This window comes from Cervus canadensis, chromosome 1, assembly GCF_019320065.1.
Source record: "Cervus canadensis isolate Bull #8, Minnesota chromosome 1, ASM1932006v1, whole genome shotgun sequence".
Taxonomy (NCBI): domain Eukaryota; kingdom Metazoa; phylum Chordata; class Mammalia; order Artiodactyla; family Cervidae; genus Cervus; species Cervus canadensis.
The window spans coordinates 61819368-61840676 of NC_057386.1; positions in this window are offsets into that span (position 1 = coordinate 61819368).

The following is a 21309-nucleotide window of genomic DNA, read 5'->3' on the forward strand; positions in this document are numbered from 1 at the left end:
AATATCACTGTGAAGATATTTTTCAGATGAGGTTATCATTTAAATCAATATATTTCAAATAAAGCAAATGATAGATGTTAATAGATGGATATAGAGTAAAATAGAAAAAAATGAAAATACTGAAAAGATCTGGTGTGTGTGACAGAAGATAAACCCAGAGAATAGTGTGCATCACATAAAGAAAGTGTTTCAAGAGTAAAGAATGTAAACACTGTGAAGAGCTCAAGAGAAACGAAGACTATAGACTAACCACTGGGCCCACAAGTGTGAAGGTCATCAGTTGTCTTAACCAGAGCAGTTATACTGGAGTGATACAGAAAATGTTTTTGTCCGAAGTATTACCCTAATCTTTGCTTTGGTTGCAATTCCAGAACTTTACAGAGAATTATAATCTTGAGTATGATGTACTCTAAACTATGTGTATAGTATATGTATATATATATACTTATTTAGGAGGCAAATAAAATTTAAAATTTAAATTCTACAAGACAAGCCTTGATCACAGTAAGTACCCAGTTTTAAGCTGCCACAGTTTTGTATTAATTCTTCTCACAAGATGCTAAAAATTTACAAAGCACAGTCAAATTTTATTTTCCTACTGTTCCCTAATTTATTACTGAAAACTATTATCTCAACCATGAAAACAGGAAGAGAAATAAATACTTAAACTACAAGATAACTTTTCAGAAAGACTTGTCAAAATGACAAATTTTAAAAGTATGTGAAGCAATTCAATTAAGTATTTTGCCTATATCAAGGAAACACACAAGAAACCAAACTAATGACTTATATGATTTATATGGGCTTCCCTGGTGGCTCAGAGGTTAAAGCGTCTGCCTGCAATGCACAGATGACAAATATCTTTATGGTTACTTATATTTTTTTAAGAGATTCTATACGTGATTATCACAAAGCTAGAATATTACCTAGAATATTTAGCATGTTGAGTTCTGCTTTGTAATTTTCATTACAGTTAAATAATGCATAACAACTTCAGCACTCCAGAATTTTTCTGTTATTAGAATGATGTATGAAATAACATGTTTATGTTGTCAAACTGAAAGAATACTTATTTCAGAAAAAAAAAAAACAGTCAAATTCAATATCCTTTTTCTTAAGGGTAAATGAAATATTATAAAATTTTTATTCTGTGTTTTTTAATTTATACTTCAAGATATGCATAAAAAGCATAATAAAGCATGGTGCAAATATATAGTCTGTGATTTAAAATGCAATAATTACACCAAAGGCACAATCCATGAAAGAAATAATTAATAAGCTGAACTATATTAAAATTTAAAACTTTGGCTCTGCAAGAGAATTAAAAGACAAGTTACAGGCAAGGCAAAAATATTTGCAAAATAAATATCTGAAAATGAACTTATCCAAACTATACAAAGAATTCTTAAAACTCAGCAATAAGAAAATAAACAATTCATTTGAAAAATGGATAAAAGACCTTAACAGGCACCTCACCAAAGACGATATACAGATAATAGATGAGCACATGAAATGATACTCCACATAATGTCATCATGCTCCGTCGCTAAGTTGTGTCCAACTCTTTGCAACCACATAGATTGTAGCCCACCAGCTTCCTCTGCCCATGGGATTTCCCAGGCAAGAATACTGGAGTGGGTTGCCATTTCTTTCTCCAGGGGGTTTTCCCAACCCAGGGATCAAGCCTGTGTCTCCTGCATTGGCAAGCAGATTCTTTACTACCTAGCCACCAGGGAAGCATACCAATAATAATATTCCACATAATGTCATCAGAAAAATGCAAATAATTATCATTAACATGTGCTGATATGCGTGCCTTTGGTTCTTATATCCACTTTACTCATAACAAAAGTTATATATGTATAACCACATGGAGGCGACTAATTTTTTAACTGATATATAATATTGCATTAGTTTTAGGTATGCAACAAAATTATTTAACTTATGTATATTTTGTGAAATGTTTGCTATAGTAAGTTTACCTAGCATTCATTACCACATATAGCTACAAATTTTTTTTCCATGTTATGAAAAACACTTAAGATCTCATCTGTTAGCAACTTTAAATACTTAGTACAGTGTTATTAACTGTAGTCACCATGCTATACATTACATCTCTAAACATTGATCTTATAAGTGGAAGCTTGTGCAGTTTCATCACGGCCACCCATTTCACCCACCTATTCCCAACCCCCACCTTCAGCAACTACAATCATGTGTCCTTTTTCCCATTAGTTTGGTTTGCTTTTTGTATTGTTTTTGTTTAGATTTCACATGTAAGTGAAATCATACAGTATTTATCTTTCTCATCCTACTTTTTTCACTTAGCATAGTGCCCTGAAGTTCCATCCATGTTGTCATAAATGGCAAGACTTACTTCCTTTTTAATGCTAAGTAATATTCACTTGTATATACATGTCATATTTTCTTTATCCATTCATCCCTCATTGGACACAAGTTATTTTCATGACTTGACTCCTTAAATAATATTGCAGTAAACACAGGGATGCCAATATTTTTTCAAGAGAGTGATTTTACTTCCTTCAGATAAATGCCCAGAAGTGGAACTGCCAGATCATATAGTAGTTCTATTTTTAATTTTTTTACTAGCTTCCATACTATTTTGCATAGTAGCTGCACCAACTTCATTCCCATCAGTAGTGCACAAATGTTACCTTTTCTCCACATCCTCACCAACAATTTCACCACATCTTTCTCATGATAGTCATTCTAACTAGGTATATGATACCTTGAAAGTGAAAAGTGAAAGCCACTCAGTCGTGTCCAACTCTTTGCAACCCCATGGACCAGGCCAGAATACTGGAGTGGGTAGCCATTCCCTTCCCCATGGGATCTTCCCAACCCAGAGATCGAACCCAGGTCTCCTGCATTGCAGGGAAATTCTTTGCCAGCTGAGCCACCAGGGAAGCCCTTATTATGCTTTTGATTTGCATTTCCTTTATCATTAGAACCTTTCCATGTACCTGTTGGCCATTTTTACGTCTTCTTTGGAAAAATGTATATTCATATGTTCTGACCATTTTTTAATCAGCCTTTTTGTTTTTTGCTAAACAAAAACAGAAAGTTGTATGAGTTATTTATATAATTTGGATATTAATCCCTTATCAAACATGATTTTCTCCCATTTAGTAGGGTGTATTTTCATTTTGTTGATAATTTTCTTTGCTGTAAAGAGCTTTTAAGATTAGTTAGGTTTCACTTGCTTTCACTTTCACTATTTTCTACCTGTGTTTTCCTCTAAGGGTTTTAGAGTATTCAATCTTATATTTAGATTTTTAATCCATTTTGAGTTTATTTAGTATATGATGTTGGAGAATGTTCCAATTTCATTCTTTCACCTGAAGCTGTCCAGTTTTCCCAGCACTACCTACTGAAGAAACTGTCTTTTCTCCATTGTATATTCTTACCTCTTTTGTTGTAGATTGATTGGCCATAGGTGCATAGGTTTATTTATGGGTTCTCTATCCTATTCTATTGATCTATGTCTGTTTTTGTGCTAGTACCTTACTGTTTTGATTACTAATGCTTTGCAGTATTCTCTGAAGTCAAGGAGCCTGATTCCTCCAGCTTTGTTCTTCCTTCTCAAGATTGTTTTGGCTATTCCGGGTCTTTTGTGTTTAATGTTGTTGTTATTGTTCAACTCTTTACAACCACATGGACTGTAGGAACAGGCTTCTTTGTCCTCTACTATCTCTTGGAGTTTGCTCAGATTCATATCAATTTAGTCAGTGATGCTATCTAAACATCTCAACTTCTGTCAGCCCCTTCTCCTTTTCCTTCAGTCTTTCTTATCATCAGAATCTTTTCCAATGAGTCAGCTCTTCGCATCAAGTGGCCAAAATATTGGAGCTTCAGTTTCAGCAACAGTCCTTCCAATGAATATTTAGGGTTGATTTCCTTTAGGATTGACTGATTTGATCTCCTTGCAGTCCAAGGGACTACCAAGAGTCTTCTCCAGCACCACAATTCAAAAGTAGCAATTCTTCAAGGCTCAGCCTTCTTTAAGGTACAACTCTTCATGTCATCTGTACATGACAACTGGAGGCACCATAACTTTGACTATATAGACCTTTGTCAGCAAAGTAATGTCTCTGCTTTTTAATATGCTCTCTAGGTTTCTCATAGCTTTCCTTCCAAGGAGCAAGTGTCTTTTAATTTCAGGGCTGCAGTCACCACACACAGGGAATTTGGAGCCCCCCAAAATAAAATCTGTCACTGTTTCCACTTTTTTCCCTTTGTATTTGCCATGAAATGATGGGACCAGATGCCATGATCTTAGTTTTTCTTTTTAAATACAAAGTTTAATTTTTTGTTGTTGTTGTTCCAGTTCTGTGAAAAATGCCATTGGTAATTTAAAAAGGATTGCATTAAACCTGGAAATTGCTTTGGGCAGTATAATCATTTTGACAATATTGATTTTTCTAGTCCAAGAACACTTCCATCTGTTTTTGTCATCTCTGATTTTTTTCATTGGTATCTTATAGTTTTCAGAGTACAGGTATTTTGCTCCTTAGGTAGCTTATTGCTAGTTATTTCATCATTTTTTATATGATGGGGAATGGGATTGTTGTCTCAATTTTTCTTTCTATACTTAATCGTTAGTGTATAGGAATTCATCAGATTTCTGGGTATTAATTTTGTTTTCTGCAACTTTACTAAATTCATTAATGAGTGCTAGTAGTTTTCTCATAGCATCTTTAGGATTTTCTATGCAAAAACAAGACCGGGAGCTGACTGTGGCTCAGATCATGAATTCCTTATTGCCAAATTCAGACGTAAACTGAAGAGAGTAGGGATAACCACTAGACCATTCAGGTATGACCTAAATCAAATCCCTTATGAATATACAGTGGAAGGGAGAAATAGATTAAAGGGACTAGATCAGATAGACAGAGAGCCTGATGAACTATGGACGGAGGTTCATGACATTGTACAGGAGACAGGGATCAAGACCATCCCCATAGAAAAGAAATGCAAAAAGGCAAAATGGTTGTCTGAGGAGGCCTTACAAATAGCTATGAAATGAAGAGAAGCTAAAAGCAAAGGAGAAAAGGAAAGATATTCCCATTTGAATGCAGAGTTCCAAAGAAGAGCAAGGAGAGATAAGAAAGCCTTCCTCAGTGATCAATGCAAAGAAATAGAAGAAAACAACAGAATGGGAAAGACTACAGATCTCTTCAAGAAAATTACCAAGGGAACATTTCATGCAAAGATGGGCTCGATAAAGGACAGAAGTGGTATGCACCTAACAGAAGCAGATGATATTAAGAAGAGGTGGCAAGAATACACAGAAGAACTGTACAAAAAAGATCTTCATGACCCAGATAATCATGATGGTGTGATCACTCACCTAGAACCAGACATCCTGGAATGTGAAGTCAGGTGGGCCTTAAAAAGCATCACTATGAACAAAGCTAGTGGATGTGATGGAATTCCAGCTGAGCTACTTCAAATCCTGAAAGATGATGCTGTGAAAGTGCTTCACTCAATATGCCAGCAAATTTGGAAAACTCAGCAGTGGCCACAAGACTGGAAAAGGTCCGTTTTCATTCCAATCCCTAAGAAAGGCAATCCCAAAGAATGCTCAAACTACCACACAATTGCACTCATCTCACACGCTAGTAAATTAGTGCTCAAAATTCTCCAAGCTGGGCTTCAGCAATACATGAGCCGAGAACTTCTAGATGTTCAAGCTGGTTTTAGAAAAGGCAGAGGAACCAGAGATCAAATTGCCAATATCCGCTGGATCATCAAAAAAGCAAGAGAGTTCCAGAAAAACATCTATTTCTGCTTTATTGACTATGCCAAAGCCTTCGACTGTGTGGATCACAATAAGCTGTGGAAAATTCTTCAAGAGATGGGAATACCAGACCACCTGACTTGCCTCTTGAGAAACCTATATGCAGGTCAGGAAGCAACAGTTAGAACTGGACGTGGAACAACAGGAAATTGTTGGAATTTCCTACAATTTGGAAATTCGGAATTTGGAAAAACTCTTTTTCCAAATAGGAAAAGGAGTACGTCAACGTTGTATATTGTCACCCTGCTTATTTAACTTATATGCAGAGTACATCATGAGAAACGCTGGGCTGGAAGAAGCACAAGCTGGAATCAAGATTGTTGGGAGAAATATCAATAACCTCAGATATGCAGATGACACTACCCTTATGGCAGAAAGTGAAGAGGAACTAAAAAGCCTCTTGATGAAAGTGAAAGAGGAGAGTGAAAAAGTTGGCTTAAAACTCAACATTCAGAAAACTAAGATCATGGCATCTGGTCCCATCACCTCATGGGAAATAGATGGGGAGACAGTGGAAACAGTGTCAGAATTTATTTTTTGGGGTTCCAAAATCACTGCAGATGTTGACTGCAGCCATGAAGTTAAGAGACATTTACTCCTTGGAAGGAAAGTTATGACCAACCTAGATAGCATATTAAAAAGCAGAGACATTACTTTGCCAACAAAGGTCCGACTGGTCAAGGCTATGGTTTTTCCAGTGGTCATGTATGGATGTGAGAGTTGAACTGTGAAGAAAGCTGAGCACCGAAAAATTGATGCTTTTGAACTGTGGTTTGGAGAAGACTCTTGAGAGTCCCTTGGACTGCAAGGAGATCCAACCAGTCCATCCTGAAGGAGGTCAGTCCTGGGTGTTCCTTGGAAGGACTGTTGCTGAAGCTGATACTCCAATACTTAGACCACCTCATGTGAAGAGTTGACTCATTAGAAAAGACCCTGATGCTGGAAGGGATTGGGGGCAGGAGGAGAAGGGGACGACAGAAAATAAGATGACTGGATGGCATCACCGACTCGATGGGCATGAGTTTGAGTAAACTCTGGGAGCTGTTGATGGACAGGGAGTCCTGGCGTGCTGCGATTCATGGGGTCGCAAAGAGTCAGACACAACTGAGCAACTGAACTGGACTGAACTGAACTGAACTGAGGTAGAGTCATTTCTATTCATGTCATCTACAAACAGTGAGAGTTTCAGTTTTCCTTTTCCAATTTGGATTCATTTTTTATTTCTTTGTCTTCTTTGATTGCTGTGGCTAGGACTTCCAAAACTGTGTTGAATAGAAATGTTTAGAGTGGGCATCCTTGTTTTATTTTTTATTTTAGAGGAATGCTTTCAGTTTTTCACCATTGAGTGTGATGCTAGCTGTGGTTTTGTCATCTATGGCTCTTATTGTGTTGAGGTGGGTTCTCTGTATGTGTATCTTCTGGAGACTTTTTATCATGAATGATCGTTGAATTTTATCAAAAGCTTTTTCTGCATCTATTAAGATGATCGTATAATTTTTATTCTTCAATTTGTTAATGTGGTGCATCACATTGACTGTTTTGTGGTTACCAAAAAATTCCTTGCATTCCTGGAAAAAATCCCACTTGATCATGGTGTATGACCTTTTTAATGTATCACTGGATTTGATTTGCTACTGTTTTGCTGAGGCATTTTGTGTCTCTGTTCATCAGTAATATAGGCCTGTAATTTTCTTTTTTGTGATATCTTTGTCTGTTTTTGGTTTCAAACTGATGGTGGTTTAATAGAATCAGTCAGAAGGTTTTCCTTTCTCTGCAATTTTTTCAAACAGTTTGAGAGGTACGTGTTAACTCTCTTCTAAGTGTTTGGTAGAATCTACCTGTTAAGCCACTTGGTCCTGCACTTTTGCCAGTGGAGAGTTTTTTTCATCACAGATTCAATTTCAGTATTAGTAGTTGATCTGTTTGTATTTTCTATTTCCCCCTGGTTCAGTCTAAGAAGAATGAACTTTTTAAAATAATTTATTTCTTTCTTTTAGATTGTCCATTTTATTGGTATAGTTGCTTGGAGTAGTCTCTTATGGTCCGTTGTATTTCTGTGGTCTTTGTATTCATGTGTATTTCAATGAATTGTATTTCATTGTAACTTCTTTTTCATTTCTAATTTTATTTATTTGAGTCCTCTCCTTTTTTTTTCTTGGTGAGTCTGGCTAAAGTTTTATCACTTTTGTTTATATTTTCAAAGAATCAGCATTTAGTGTCGATGTTTTCTGTTGTTTTCTTAGTCTCTATTTCATTTATTTCTGTTCTGATTTTTATATCTTTCCTTTTAGTAACTTTGGATTTTGTTTGTTCTTCTTTCTGTGCTTACTTTAGATTTAAGGTTAAGTTGTTTATTTGAGATTCTCCTTGCTGTCTGATGTAAGCTTGTATTGCTTGAACTTCCCTCTTAGAAGTACTTTTGCTGCATCTCATAGGTTTTGGACCATAGTGTTTTCACTTTCATTTGTCTCTAGATATTTTTTAACTTCTTCCTTGATTTATTCAAAGCTCTGTTGACTGTTTAGTAGCATATTGTTTAGCCTCCATGTGTTTGTGGCTTTTTGCAACTTTTTTCTTGTAATTGATTTCTAATCTCATAGCTTTGTGGTCTGAAAATATTCTTGATATGATTTCAGTTTCCTTTAAGTTTACCAAAGCCTGCTCTGTGGTTCACCATGTAATCTATCCTGGAAAATGTTCCATGTGCACTCAAAAAGAATATGCACCCAACTGCTTTCAGATGGAATGCTCTATAAATATTGATTAAATCCATTGGACCTAATGTGTCATGCAAAGCCTGTGGTTTTTTATTGATATTCCTGTCTCAGTTAATGTTAGTGGGTGCACTATTGTGTTAATGTCAATGTCTCCTTTTATTTCATTTAACATTTGCCTTATAACTGATGCATATATATTTACAGCTGTTATATTAATATCTTCTTCTTGTATTGATCCCTTGTGACACTCCCTTCTGGCCTGTAGAGTTTCTGCTGAAAATCAGTTGATTACCTTATGGAGATTCTGTTGTATGCTACTTGTTTCTTTTCTCTTGATGCTTTCAGAATTTTCTCTTTATCTTTAATCATTGTCAGTTTGAGTACTATGTATCTCAGCATGTTCCTCCTTGGGTTAATACTATGTGTGGCTCTCCAAGCTTCCTGGACTTTGATGACTATTTTCTTCCCGTATTAGGAAAGTATTCAGCTAATGTTATCTCTTCAAATACTTTCCCAGTCCTTTTGTCTCTCTCTTTTCCTCCTGAAAACCTTATAGCAAATGGTGTGTTTGATATTGTCCCAGATGTCTCTAAACAGTCCTCATTTATTTTTGTTATTTATTCTCTTCCATATCAGTGATTTCCACCATTCTGTCTTCTAGTTCACTTATCTGTTCTTCTGTTCTTCAGCTTCATTTATCTGTTATTGATTACTCCAAGTGTGTTTTTCATTTCAGTTTTTATATTCTTCAACTCTGGTTATTCTTTATATTTTATGTTCATTAAAAGCTTCTTGTAGCTTCTTGTTCTGTACATCAATTCTTTTCCCAAGTTTTTGGTTCATCTTTATAAACCAACTTGGGTCATCATTATTACTTTGAATTCTTTCTCAGGTGGGTTGCCATTTCCACTTCCCTTAGTTGTTCTTCTGGGGTTTTATTAATATCTTGTTCTTTAATTTGTAACACATTCCTCTGCTATCACATTTTGTCTAAATTTTTACATTTGTGGACTCAGTTCCACAGGCTGCATGATTATAATTTTCTTGCATCCTATGTCTACCCCCAAGCACGTAAGGCTGAACTAGAAATTTGTTCAGGCTTCTTGTTAGGACAGGATGGTACCTGTCCACTGGTGGGTAGAGCGTGTCTTGATCCTCTGGTGGACAGAGCTGTGTTGAGGGTTGTGTCTAGTGGTGGCTGTGGGCTTAGGAAATCTTTAGGTCTGCTTATGGATGGGGCTATATTCCCACTCTATTGGTTGTTTGGCCTGAGTCCTGGAGCCTATAGACTGTTGGGTGGATCCAGTTCTTGGTGCCAAAATGTCAGCCTCCAGAAGAATTCATACCAATGAATTCTCCCTGATATCTCTGCCACCAGTGTCTGTGTCCCCAGAGTGAGCCACATCCAACCCTTTCCCCAGAAGACCTTCCAAGGTCAACAGGTAGGTATGGCCCAGGCTTCTATAAAATCACTGCTTTTGCCCTGGGTCCTGGTATGCATGAGTCCTTGTGTGTGCCCTCCAAGAGCAGAGTGTTTCCCCCAGTCCTATGGAATACCAAGATCAAGTCCTGCTGGCCTTCAAAACCAAATGCCCCAGGGGCTCCTCCTCCCAGTGCATACTCCCAGGCTGGTGAGCCTGACATGGGGTTCAGAACTCTTACTCCTTAATGGGAGAATTTCTGTAACATAATTTTCTCCAGCTTATGGGCCACCCACCCAGGGTGTATGGGATTTGGTTATATCATAAATTTACCCCTTCTATCATCTTGTTTTGGTTTCTTCTTTCTTTCTTTGGATGTAGAATATATCTTTGGTAGATTACAGTCATTTTTATCAATGTTTGTTCAGCAGTTAGTGGTGATTTTGGTGTGCCCATGAGAGGAGATAAGGTCAAGGTACTTCTCCTCCACAATCTTGTCCACAAAGCCCTCTCAAACTCTATTTCTGCTGCTCACTCAGCCTCTTCCAACTGCATTTTTTTCTGTTAGTGTGTCTCATAGGTTTCTGTTGAAATATAGACATGACATGGTTGGTAAAAGACCTTTAGTAAAGTAGTGGTAAGGTGGGAGGGAAAATGCCCTGTAGTCTTATGATTTTGTCTCAGACTTTTAGTGAATCTCTGGCCCTGGGTTGTGAATTTCACAGTTGCTTCTTACGGTGGAATTGAAAGGCTAGAGGGGGCTGGAATTGGATATTTCTTTTCCCCAGGTAAGTTAGTCTCTGATAAAACCCTACCCATTTTTGATCTGATAAAATAGTTTCACCTGAAAGCAGGTCTTATAAAGAAAAGCAAAATGTTCTGATATTTTTCTGAATAGTTCTTTTCCACTCTTCCTTATAGAAGCACCAGGAGATTTTTGTTCAAAATCTACTATGAGAACCACATTGAACTCTTGGTGGTAGAGATCACAAAATAGAGGAAACTTATGACTGTGTTTCCCTGGAGTTTTTAACTCTCAAACTTGTCCCCACTGTGCCTGTAGCAACTTAACAATTATAGTTCAAGTTTTCCTAACCCAGCACTTGTTTCTACAAAGGTTTTTGCTCAAATTTATGCTCCAGTAAGTTGTGACTGTCTCTCCAGAGACTGTAGTTTGCTCTGTGACTTCACTTATCTTCTGGATCTAACAATAAATATTGATTTTTCAGTTTGTTCAGCTGAGGACAAACTGAACAATTAAGACAGATTAGGGCCTCTAAGCTCATTATACTCTAGGCTAGAAACCAGAAGTTCTGTGCCACATTTTCAAACCTAATATGTTGCTCTGCACTGATGAAATGTCAATAGTAAAACTCAGTTTTTGAAGGGTGCCATGTGCTATGGTACATGGTAATTATTGTTTAAATTAATAGCAGATCGAGTTATCCGAATTTCAACACATTGCATATGTAGAAATCTTGGGCAATATTGTTTCATTAAAATATTAGTTCACACCTAAGTTATGAATTTCCCTCATTTTGCAAGACAAATGAACAGTTTAGTTGACCAATAAAAAATTCTATTAATATCTGAATATTTCAAGATTTAGGTATTTCTGGAATCAATGAATCATCAGCTAATATCCATCCAATGCATTTTTTTAATGCATTGACAATTCCTCAAATTTAGAATGTTTATCTTGTTGTGCAGTTCAAAAATAACCATCCAAACCAAAGAATCACCACTCACAAAAGAGAATTGAAATTCAATGTTATATAACTATACTAATAACCCCAAAGTGGACTGCCTAAGCATATTATTAATGAATTCTTAGCTAAATCCTGATAGCAGTTTCAATATAAGAATTTTTCAAGAAAAATAGTTGATATTAAAAATCCAATAAGTGAAATGAAGGAAATCTCAAAATGTTTTGTGAGATTTATGAACTAGAACAAATGCTTTCCCCTCTAGCTATTACAATTTCTCTGATTTCCTATAAGCCACTTTCTTAACTGCTTTTGCAATGTTCAAACTCATATGCACCATTTAAAAAGGGAGAAAAATGTAGTTAACTTTTTTTTTGTCTGCCTTAAGGCAGACATTGAAGTTTCCATTTCCCTATTTTGAATCTTTGTTTCATGAGATAAGGATGGAATACTTATTGCTCTCAAAATGAATTCCTTCAGCAAAACTCAAACTTCCAAGTGCTTCCTAAGTGGCATAGGAGCACACTGTCTACTAAAGATTATAGGGAACAAGGATTCTGCTTATCAATTCAACCTTCCTACGAGTGCTTGGTGAGTACCACAGAGAACACACTGTTTGCTAAGGTTGCCGGGGAAAGGGGATAGTGCCTCCTCCCAGGAGTTTATGATACACTATGCTTAGGTGGGCTGTCTTAGCCTCTGTATTTGTGATGCCAGGAGAATTTGGAGGTATTAGAAAAGAGCTTCAGAGGGGGGCTGATTAACCTCAAAGGATGAAAACTAAATATAATAGACCTCAAAATAGAATTTCACCTGGCAAAATTCCTAACAATCTTGCCACCTGGCTGTTGAACCTTAAAATAATCCTAACATAATGATAAACTCTGAGATCTAGAAATTAAACTACACTTACCATCCAGTAGCAAATGTGATCAAAATAGTGACATCTTGGAAGTATTTTGGTTTATTATCATAATTAGGATCTTTTTATTACAACTAACTTTAGGGCTAGAGATAAAAAGGAATAAAAATAGGGTGTGCTAGGTTGCTTCAGTCATGTCCAACTCTTCACCCTTGGGACCACAGCTGGCCAGGCTCCTCTGTCCAGGGCTGCCTGGAATTCTCCAGGCAAGAATACTGGAGTGGATGGCCATTCCCTCCTCCAGGGGATATTCCAGACCCAGGGATTGAACTTGAGTCTCTTGTGTCTCCTGTATTGGCAGGTGGATTCTTGACCGCTAGCGCCACCCAGGGTAGATTAGAGTAAAAGAAAATAATTTAGTAGACAAGACTAAAGTGAAATTGTTACTCACTCAACTATTTAAGACCCCATGGACTGTAGCCCGCCAGGCTCCTATTCTCCAGGCAAGAATACTGGAATGGGTTGTCATTCCCTTTCCAGGGGATCTTCCCGATCCAGGGATCAAACTTAGGTCTCTTGCTTTGCAGGCAGATTCCTTACTGTCAGAGCCACCAGGGAAGCCCTAGACCAAAAGAATAAAATTCTAGAAATGATTACTATTTTGTAATTTACATTTTGTAAAACAGCAGCTTGTATCAGTTGACTCAAAGAACAAAAGTCACCTTAACCATGACTGAGACACCAGACAGGTCTCCTGACTCCTGATTTATGCTCTGTCCTTTAAACCAGAGCAAAAGCTGAATAGTGAATTTATAGAAGGAGACGATAAGTCACATCAGAATCTCAAACACTTGCAACAGTAGAATGAAGCTGGTGACAGGGGTAAGCAACAAGAACTGAGAAACTGCTAATAATATCAATGGATATGCCATTAGGAGCAAACGGTATATTGCCCCCAAATCAAAGAGAGTGACCTCTAAAAGGTTGTCATTTCCTATGGAGACATGGTTCCCAGTAAACAAATTACAGAGAATTAATTTGAAAGGCTAACACAAATGCAGAGGCTGTTTGGGTCATTTTTTGTGCTCTGAGACATGATGTGATGCTATTAACATCACAAAACAAAACAAACAAACACAAAAATAAGTCAACTTCAAACAGAATTCAGCATATGGTCAACTTTTATCACACTGCCAGAGAAGCAGTATGGAATTCAGTTTGCTTCTATAATAATGTTTGTTTGTTTCAGTTTGTTTCAGAATAATGAGGATATAGTTGCTAAAGCTGTAGATTCCTAGGCTTACCAAGTCAGGTTCTCTGCAGCAACATAAAGTCTGAGAACCACTGAAAGAAAACCCTTACTTCCTGCCTACCCCTAAATTCTGCTTTACCTGCTGTAAGTCTTCTGTGAATCATGGAAAGAAAGTTTGAAATGCTGCATAGGAGCCTGGGGTTCTGCTTTTGCTGGGGTGAAGGATGGGCCAAGGAATTCAAGAGTTCATTCCTCAGTGGTAAATTTAAGAAATAAGAGTGGGAATTTAAAGATTTGTAAGAGAAAAAAAAAGTTGCCCAAATGTCAGTTATCCAAATCAATCAAGATCTTTAAAACTAAGGAGCCTAAGTTGGGGGAGGTTGCCCAGCTCTTCACTCATCTTATGCCTGGCAGCATTTACTGTATTCCAGAGATAGAAGAGAGAGACATCTGTCTTTGAAGTGGATGTCTCTTTAAAATAGATGCTTCAATCAGTCATGTACATTACAAAAAAATAAAAAGTTGAGGGGAACAACTCCCAGTGTTTACAGTACCAGTTCTATGTAGCAATTAACATTTTAGAAGAAATTGTGCTTATTTCCAGTACCAACCAAGATGGAGTAAGCCTAGTATGGACTATCTCTCCTAATAGACTACAACCATACATTTTGAGAAAATACAAAAATCAACTACCTTAAAACTCTGAAAATTAAAGAGTAGAAAAACAGAAGAAAAATCAAAACATGAAAAATGACCAGAAGCATAAATCTTCATTTATCTCTAGGTTTTCACCCAAAAGTGGGCCAAGTCCTAGAACTGTGCAACAGGCATGAACAGTGGAAACCCCAGAAAAAAAAACACTATCTCGAGCCAGACAACTAGAAATGAGGTCCTCTGCATGCTGATGGGTAAACAGAGATCCCCTCCTTTTCCTCTCTCTTTCTTTTTAAATCTCCTGGCCCTCTCTGAGGCCAGCCTCAGCCTCAAAATGGCTGAGGGCAGCAGGATGATGCTGACATGATGCTAGGGCACATCATGGGCACATGATGCCCATGATGCTAGGGCAGCAGCAGTGCTGACAATCACGTAGTGGGTACCCAGAATCTTAAGGGGAAATTCTTCACTCCAGCAAGAGGAATGGGGTACTGGGCTCTTGCATTTCCCACAGTGTTGCGGTGAGTGGAGGGTTTCTCTTTTTTTCTTTTCCTTCCTTTCTTTATCCTAAGGGCAGCCTTCACTACACAAACGGTGCAACTGCATGGAGAACAAAGATTCTGAGAGTAAACCCAGATTTTGAGCCAGAAGACAGTTGTCCTAGGAAAGCATGGCTGCAAGTACAGAATTAACGATTGCTTTACTATGTAAGTTCCATTTTCCCTGTGGGTTTCAACTACCCTCTGTAATATATTTGTCAGTGATAATCCAGCAAAAGTTGTATGACAATACTTTTTACTCCTTTACTCTCCAACATTTATAGATAAGTGGTTAGATGGAGGAATACAGCAGGGTCTTCTGGGTGAGAACAGAAACTGGAGTTCATTGCTTCCTCTTACACTGATAGGAAAAACACAGGAAGACTACCTTGAACTTCAAACAGTAGTCTCCAGAGAACCACTTGTAAGGTTTGAAGTTGACAGCAGTAACTATAATGGACTTCTGAATACTTCAGTATAGACTGTGTGATAATGTATTTCCAGCAGTTGGTTAAAACTTAAAGTCTAGAGGCAGTTGCCCAAATTGGACTGCACAGTCCAGAATGGTCAACTGGCATATTAAAAAGGTGCATACTCTAGAAGTTACTGTTATAAGTACTTCTTGTATCCTGTGTTTATCAACTATTGACACTTTGGCAATTATCATACTGTGTATCCGATATGGGTCTTCACAGCTGAAACTTACAGCTTTTGTATTTAGTATGTAAGTCTTAGAAATTGACTCTTGTTGGTGAAACAGGCCAACATTTATGACATATGAGTTGATGAGAATATTTGAGATACACTCCCCATCCTTGGATGAAAAAGTTATAAGAATCTACCTGTCTTTCACCTCTAGAGACAAAACCTGAGTCTTGATTCCCCAATCTGCCATTTACCTAGTCATTGATAATGGAGGGAATTCTGAATATGTGATGCTAACTGTAAGAATAAAAGAACCCCACTTCTGTCATGTTGTTATAAACTTTTCATTCAAGGTATGGTCAGAGCACCTAACTGAATGAGGAATGGGGACTTTTAGTGAGTCTGTAGAATAAGTTGTAGGAAATATTGAAGTTGTTCTAGGCTAATAAACCTTAGTTTTATGTATCGCTGTATATGAAGCATAAAGTTTATTTTATTTTAATATGATAGACTGTATCCAACTTGTACCACTTTAAATTTTTTTGGCAGCTGCATTACATATTAGCAAACACCTAATTGTGATACACAACCAAATAATTTTAGGTCAATTCTCATAACTATTGGGATATCCTCCTTCTCCATTGAGGTACTAAACAGTTTGTGAAACATGTTAAGTGCCATAGCTGTGGAAATTTAAGGATTATGGTGCAGCATACCTAACACAGGCAGAATATGTGGCTATCCTATAGCTTTGAGAGAGCACAAGAGGGGAGCGAGAAAGTTTCCACAGTCCTTAGAGAGGAAAGTGCAGAGGCTTTTCTAGGGAGAGACCTGAGCAGGTTTCCTCTAAAGAGTTTTACCAGCTTGAGAGGATGGCTGCATCCAAAGAGGTGGGAATGAAAACCACTGGTGTGGACTGAAGGAAGTTAGGACAGAAATCCTTTGGTGAGTCACCCTTCCTTAACCAGACCATGGGGAGGAGTATTCAATACTCATATCAAGATTACTCTGGCTACAGAAAACCCCACTGAACACTCCTATGCAATTATACCCATTACAGTAATAAAAATGCTCTTGAAACACAGTACACTGCTGGCCAACAGCAATTCTTAACTAATTTTCAACTTAACAAGTAACAAAATTTTTCCAAAAAGCTCAAGGTTATTGAAACTGAAAAAAGTAGAATCCTCAAAATAGTCTTCAGTCCATCAGTCTCTGCCTTCACCCCTTCCACTGGGCCTAGACTCTGAGCTCAGTCTCTGACCACTGCTCACTGTAGCATCACATAATGCCCTGCCTTCCCTCCTCGGTCACAACAATTTTCACCCAAGGCCAGTGTCACCAACAGTTTGCTCTAGTTTCACTCCTAGGGATGTTAAATTGTTTACTGGGACCATGGAAAATGCAGCTTAATCTCATCTAAATCCTTTCTGATATTCAGCTCTCAGAGAATCTTAGGATTGGAAAGGCTTTAAGTGATACTCAAAGATCTTCATGACCCAGATAACCATGATGGTGTCATCACTCACCTAGAGCCAGACATCCTGGAATGTGAAGTCAAGTGCACCTTAGGAAGCATCACTATGAACAAAGCTAGTGGAGGTGATGGAATTCCAACTGAACTATTTCAAATCCTAAGAGATGATGCTGTGAAAGTGCTGCACTCAATATACCAGCAAATGTGGAAAACTCAGCAGTGGTCACAGGACTGGAAAAGGTCAGTTTTCATTCCAATTCCAAAGGAAGGTAATGCCAAAGAATGTTCAAACTACTGCACAATTGCACCCATCTCACATGCTAGCAAAGTAATGCACAAAATCCTCCAAGCCAGACTTCAACAATGTGTGAACCATGAACTTCCATATGTTCAAGCTGAATTTAGGAAAGGTAGAGGAACCAGAGATCAAATTGCCAACATCTGCTGGATCATCAAAAAAACAAGAGAGTTCCAGAAAAACATCTACTTTTGCTTTATTGTTTACACCAAAGTTTTTGGCTGTGTGGATCATAACAAACTGTGGAAAATTCTTAAAGAGATGGGAATACCAGACCACTTGATCTGCCTCCTTCTCAGGAGGCAGATTTCTCAATCTGTATGCAGGTCAAGAAGCAACAGTTAGAATTGGACATGGAACAACAGACTGATTCCAAATCAGGAATGGAGTACTTCAAGTCTGTATATTGTCACCCTGCTTATTTAATTTATATGCAGAGTACATAATGAGAAACACTGGGCTGGATGAAGCACAAGATGGAATCAAGATTGTCAGGAGAAATATCAATGACCTCAAATATGCAGATGACACCACCCTTATGGCAGAAAGCAAAGAGGAACTAAAGAGCCTCTTGATGAAAGTGAAAGAGGAGAGTGAAAAAGTTGGCTTATAACTCAACATTCAGAAAACTAAGATCATGGCATCCAGTCCCATCACTTCATGGCAAATAGATATGAAAACAATGGAAACAGTGAGAGACTTTATTTTGGGGGGCTCCAAAATCACTTCTGATGGTGACTGCAGCCATGAAATTAAAAGATGCTTGCTCCTTGGAAGAAAAGTTATGACCAACATAGACAGCATACTAAAAAGCACAGGCAATACTTTATTCAAAAAAGGTCCGTCCAGTCAAAGCTATGTTTTTTTTCCAGTAGTCATATATGGACGTGAGAGTTGGACTATAAAGAAAGCTGAGCATGAAAGAATTGATATTTTTGAACTGTGGTGTTGGAGAAACTCTTGAGAGTCCCTTGGACTGCAAGGAGATCCAACCAGTCTATCCTAAAGGAAATCAGTCCTGAATATTCTTTGGAAGGACTGATGCTGAAGCTGAAACTCCCATACTTTGGCCACCATGTGAAGAGCTGACCCATTCATTGGAAAAGACGCTGATTCTGGGAAAGATTGAAGGCGGGAGGAGGAGGGGCCGACAGAGGATGAGATGGTTGGATGGCATCACCAACACTACGGACATGAGTTTGAGTAAACTCCGGGAGTTGGTGATGGACAGGGAGGCCTGGAGTGCTGCAGATTATGGGGTCCCAGAGTCAGACACAACTGAGCGACTGAACTGATATTCAGTTCAATACTCCCATTTAGAACACAATTTTCCTCTACAATGTCCATTAGAAATCCAATTTATGACTAAACTCATTTGCAATAGGTCAATAATTTTCCCTGAAATAATTTCCCTCAAGTTGTACAAAATGTATATAAATTGGTAAAAGTCTAAATCACTAAGTCACTAAATTTTCAATCACGTGATCTTGGTTTTTTCTTCTGTCAAAAGGAAAATGCATCTGTTCCCTGTGCTATATGTCATCCCCTCAGTTGTTTGAAGCCCCATTCCATGTGTCTCCTAAAGCTCCTCATCATAAAGTGAGGTTATAGTTTCCTTTTATGACATAGTTTGCAAATCCTTCTCTATCATGGTTGTGTTTTATAGTGAGTGAGCATAATTTAGATTGGGATGAGAGACTCTCTGGTGCCCAAAGAGAGTATTGTCAAATTTGAGGAGGAGAACTGGTTGGAACCAGAACAATAGAAAAATAGGGCACTAACAGATGTCTACTTGACAATGCTTTCCAATGTCTCCACTAAACTAGCTGGTATCTAGTTCAACAGACTATGTTGACCAGCTTTGGTCTGCAAGGTCTTATCTAAAAGTCCACCCAGCATACTGATGTTTGAATAGAGAAATTCCTGGGCTCTAAGAATTTCAAAGAGTAGAATGATATAAAATCACTAGATATTTTCATGCTTTAGGCAAAACCTTAGAGTTTTTCTAAGAAAAAAAATGAAAATATACAACCTGAAATTTTAGTGTGCTTTGCAACTTTTGTCATTCTGTAATTTTTGAAATGTGTCATCCATAATTTGCTAAGAAAATTCATTATATTTTAGTATATTTAAAGGTAAAAGCCTTAGAAGAAAAAATGATATAGTTGCTAATTTTCTGTATTGTTAAGGGTAGTTTGTTTTTGTTTTTGCATTACAATTATAGGGAAAACCAAAAACAAATTTCCTTGGCCAGGAGCAAGAATCTTACTCAGGCCTTCTCAAAACTGCAACCTCTCTTCACCCCATCCTCCTCTTCCTCTGCTCCCAATGAATTTGTGTTACCATTTGGAAGCCACTCTGCTCTCACTCAAAGTTTAGCTCCCCAAAATGAATTTCCTAGTTACTCATGAAAGCTAACTTCTTCTGATCTTCAGGTTCTACTTATGCCTGAATCTCACTGGGAACTCAACAGCAGCTTTCACTCAACCACCTTCTTTCATATTCCTCCAAACTACTTTTGAGTCAAGGACTGTTGACCTACCTTTGATTTGAATTTTCAGGGATAATCCTTTTATTCTGAAATCTAGATGTCTCTCCTTAATTCATAAGTCCTAAAAATTATCCAGGTGGCACTAGTGGTAAAGAACCTGATTGCCAATGCAGGAGATGTAAGAGATGTGGGTTGGATCCATGGGTTGGGAAGATCCCCTGGAGGAGGGCATGGCAACCCACTCTTGTGTTATTGCCTGAATCCCATAGAAAGAGGAGCCTGAGGGTCTACAGCCCATAGGGTAGCAAAAAGTCAGAAACAAATGAAGCAATTTTAGATGCTGACTCTTTGCCTGGGAGTTGTTTGTTAAATATTGATGCATCTAAGCCATCTAATCCTGGCTGAGAGCCAGCAATGCCAGGAAAGCATTTCACAAATAAACTGCTTGAATATAAATGTCCCCAGAATAGTTCTCGAAATTATGATTCTAAATGCACCCATCAGCTTTAGATCATACAAGGCAATGCTAAATTCCAAGAAAATGAAATTGTCAAAGTACAATAGAATGGATATTGACAATGTTAATCTAAAAAAATACATTACAGAGACAGAAGACATATTTTAAGGAAAATCTACTCACATGCACTGTCAGAAAGGTCAGAATCTGTGTAAATTATTCATAAAAAATGAAGGGGCCAGTGCAGGTATCATTGACTGGAAAAGTCAGCAAAAGAGAGAACTAAGAAAGCATGTGACCTTGAACAAGGCATATAAACTCCCTGAACTTCTGTTTTCTCATTATTAAAATAATAGAATGATTGATATGAGTGAATCTGACTCCAAAATTAATTATAATTTTGACCAGAAGGATTACAAGAGGGGTTGTCCATTGTCCTTTCCTTTTATCTTCCTTCTAGAACATAGATTTTAAAATTATTTAAAAGCATCTTGGTTTGTATTTAATAATTATCTCCATCTACACAAAAAATTTAAACTCCAAGTTTTTTGCACACTTAGGATTTAAGTGGAAGGGATATATTTTATAGCAATAAAAAGAATGGGAATTAAATTATACACAATAGAAGTTCAAAAAAGAAATGCAGTAATGTTTTTTCCTAATTCAAGGAGGTTACAAAAATATTAAAAGTACTACACTATATGTCATCATGGGATTGTAGGTAATTCATGCTTTTTTCTTTATTCTGTTTTCTAAATTGTCTTCAATATCCATGCATAGCTTATATTATTTAAAAAAAAGAAAATGAGTTTGTTTATTAAAAAAAGGAAAAGGAAAATAACCTATTTTACTTATTGGCTATGAAGTATTCTTTTTTATATAGGCTATATTAATTGAAATGCTTATTTGCATAAGTATTCTGGTTCTTTCCCATTATATGATATTTTCTGTTTCTTAAAACAACTTTCT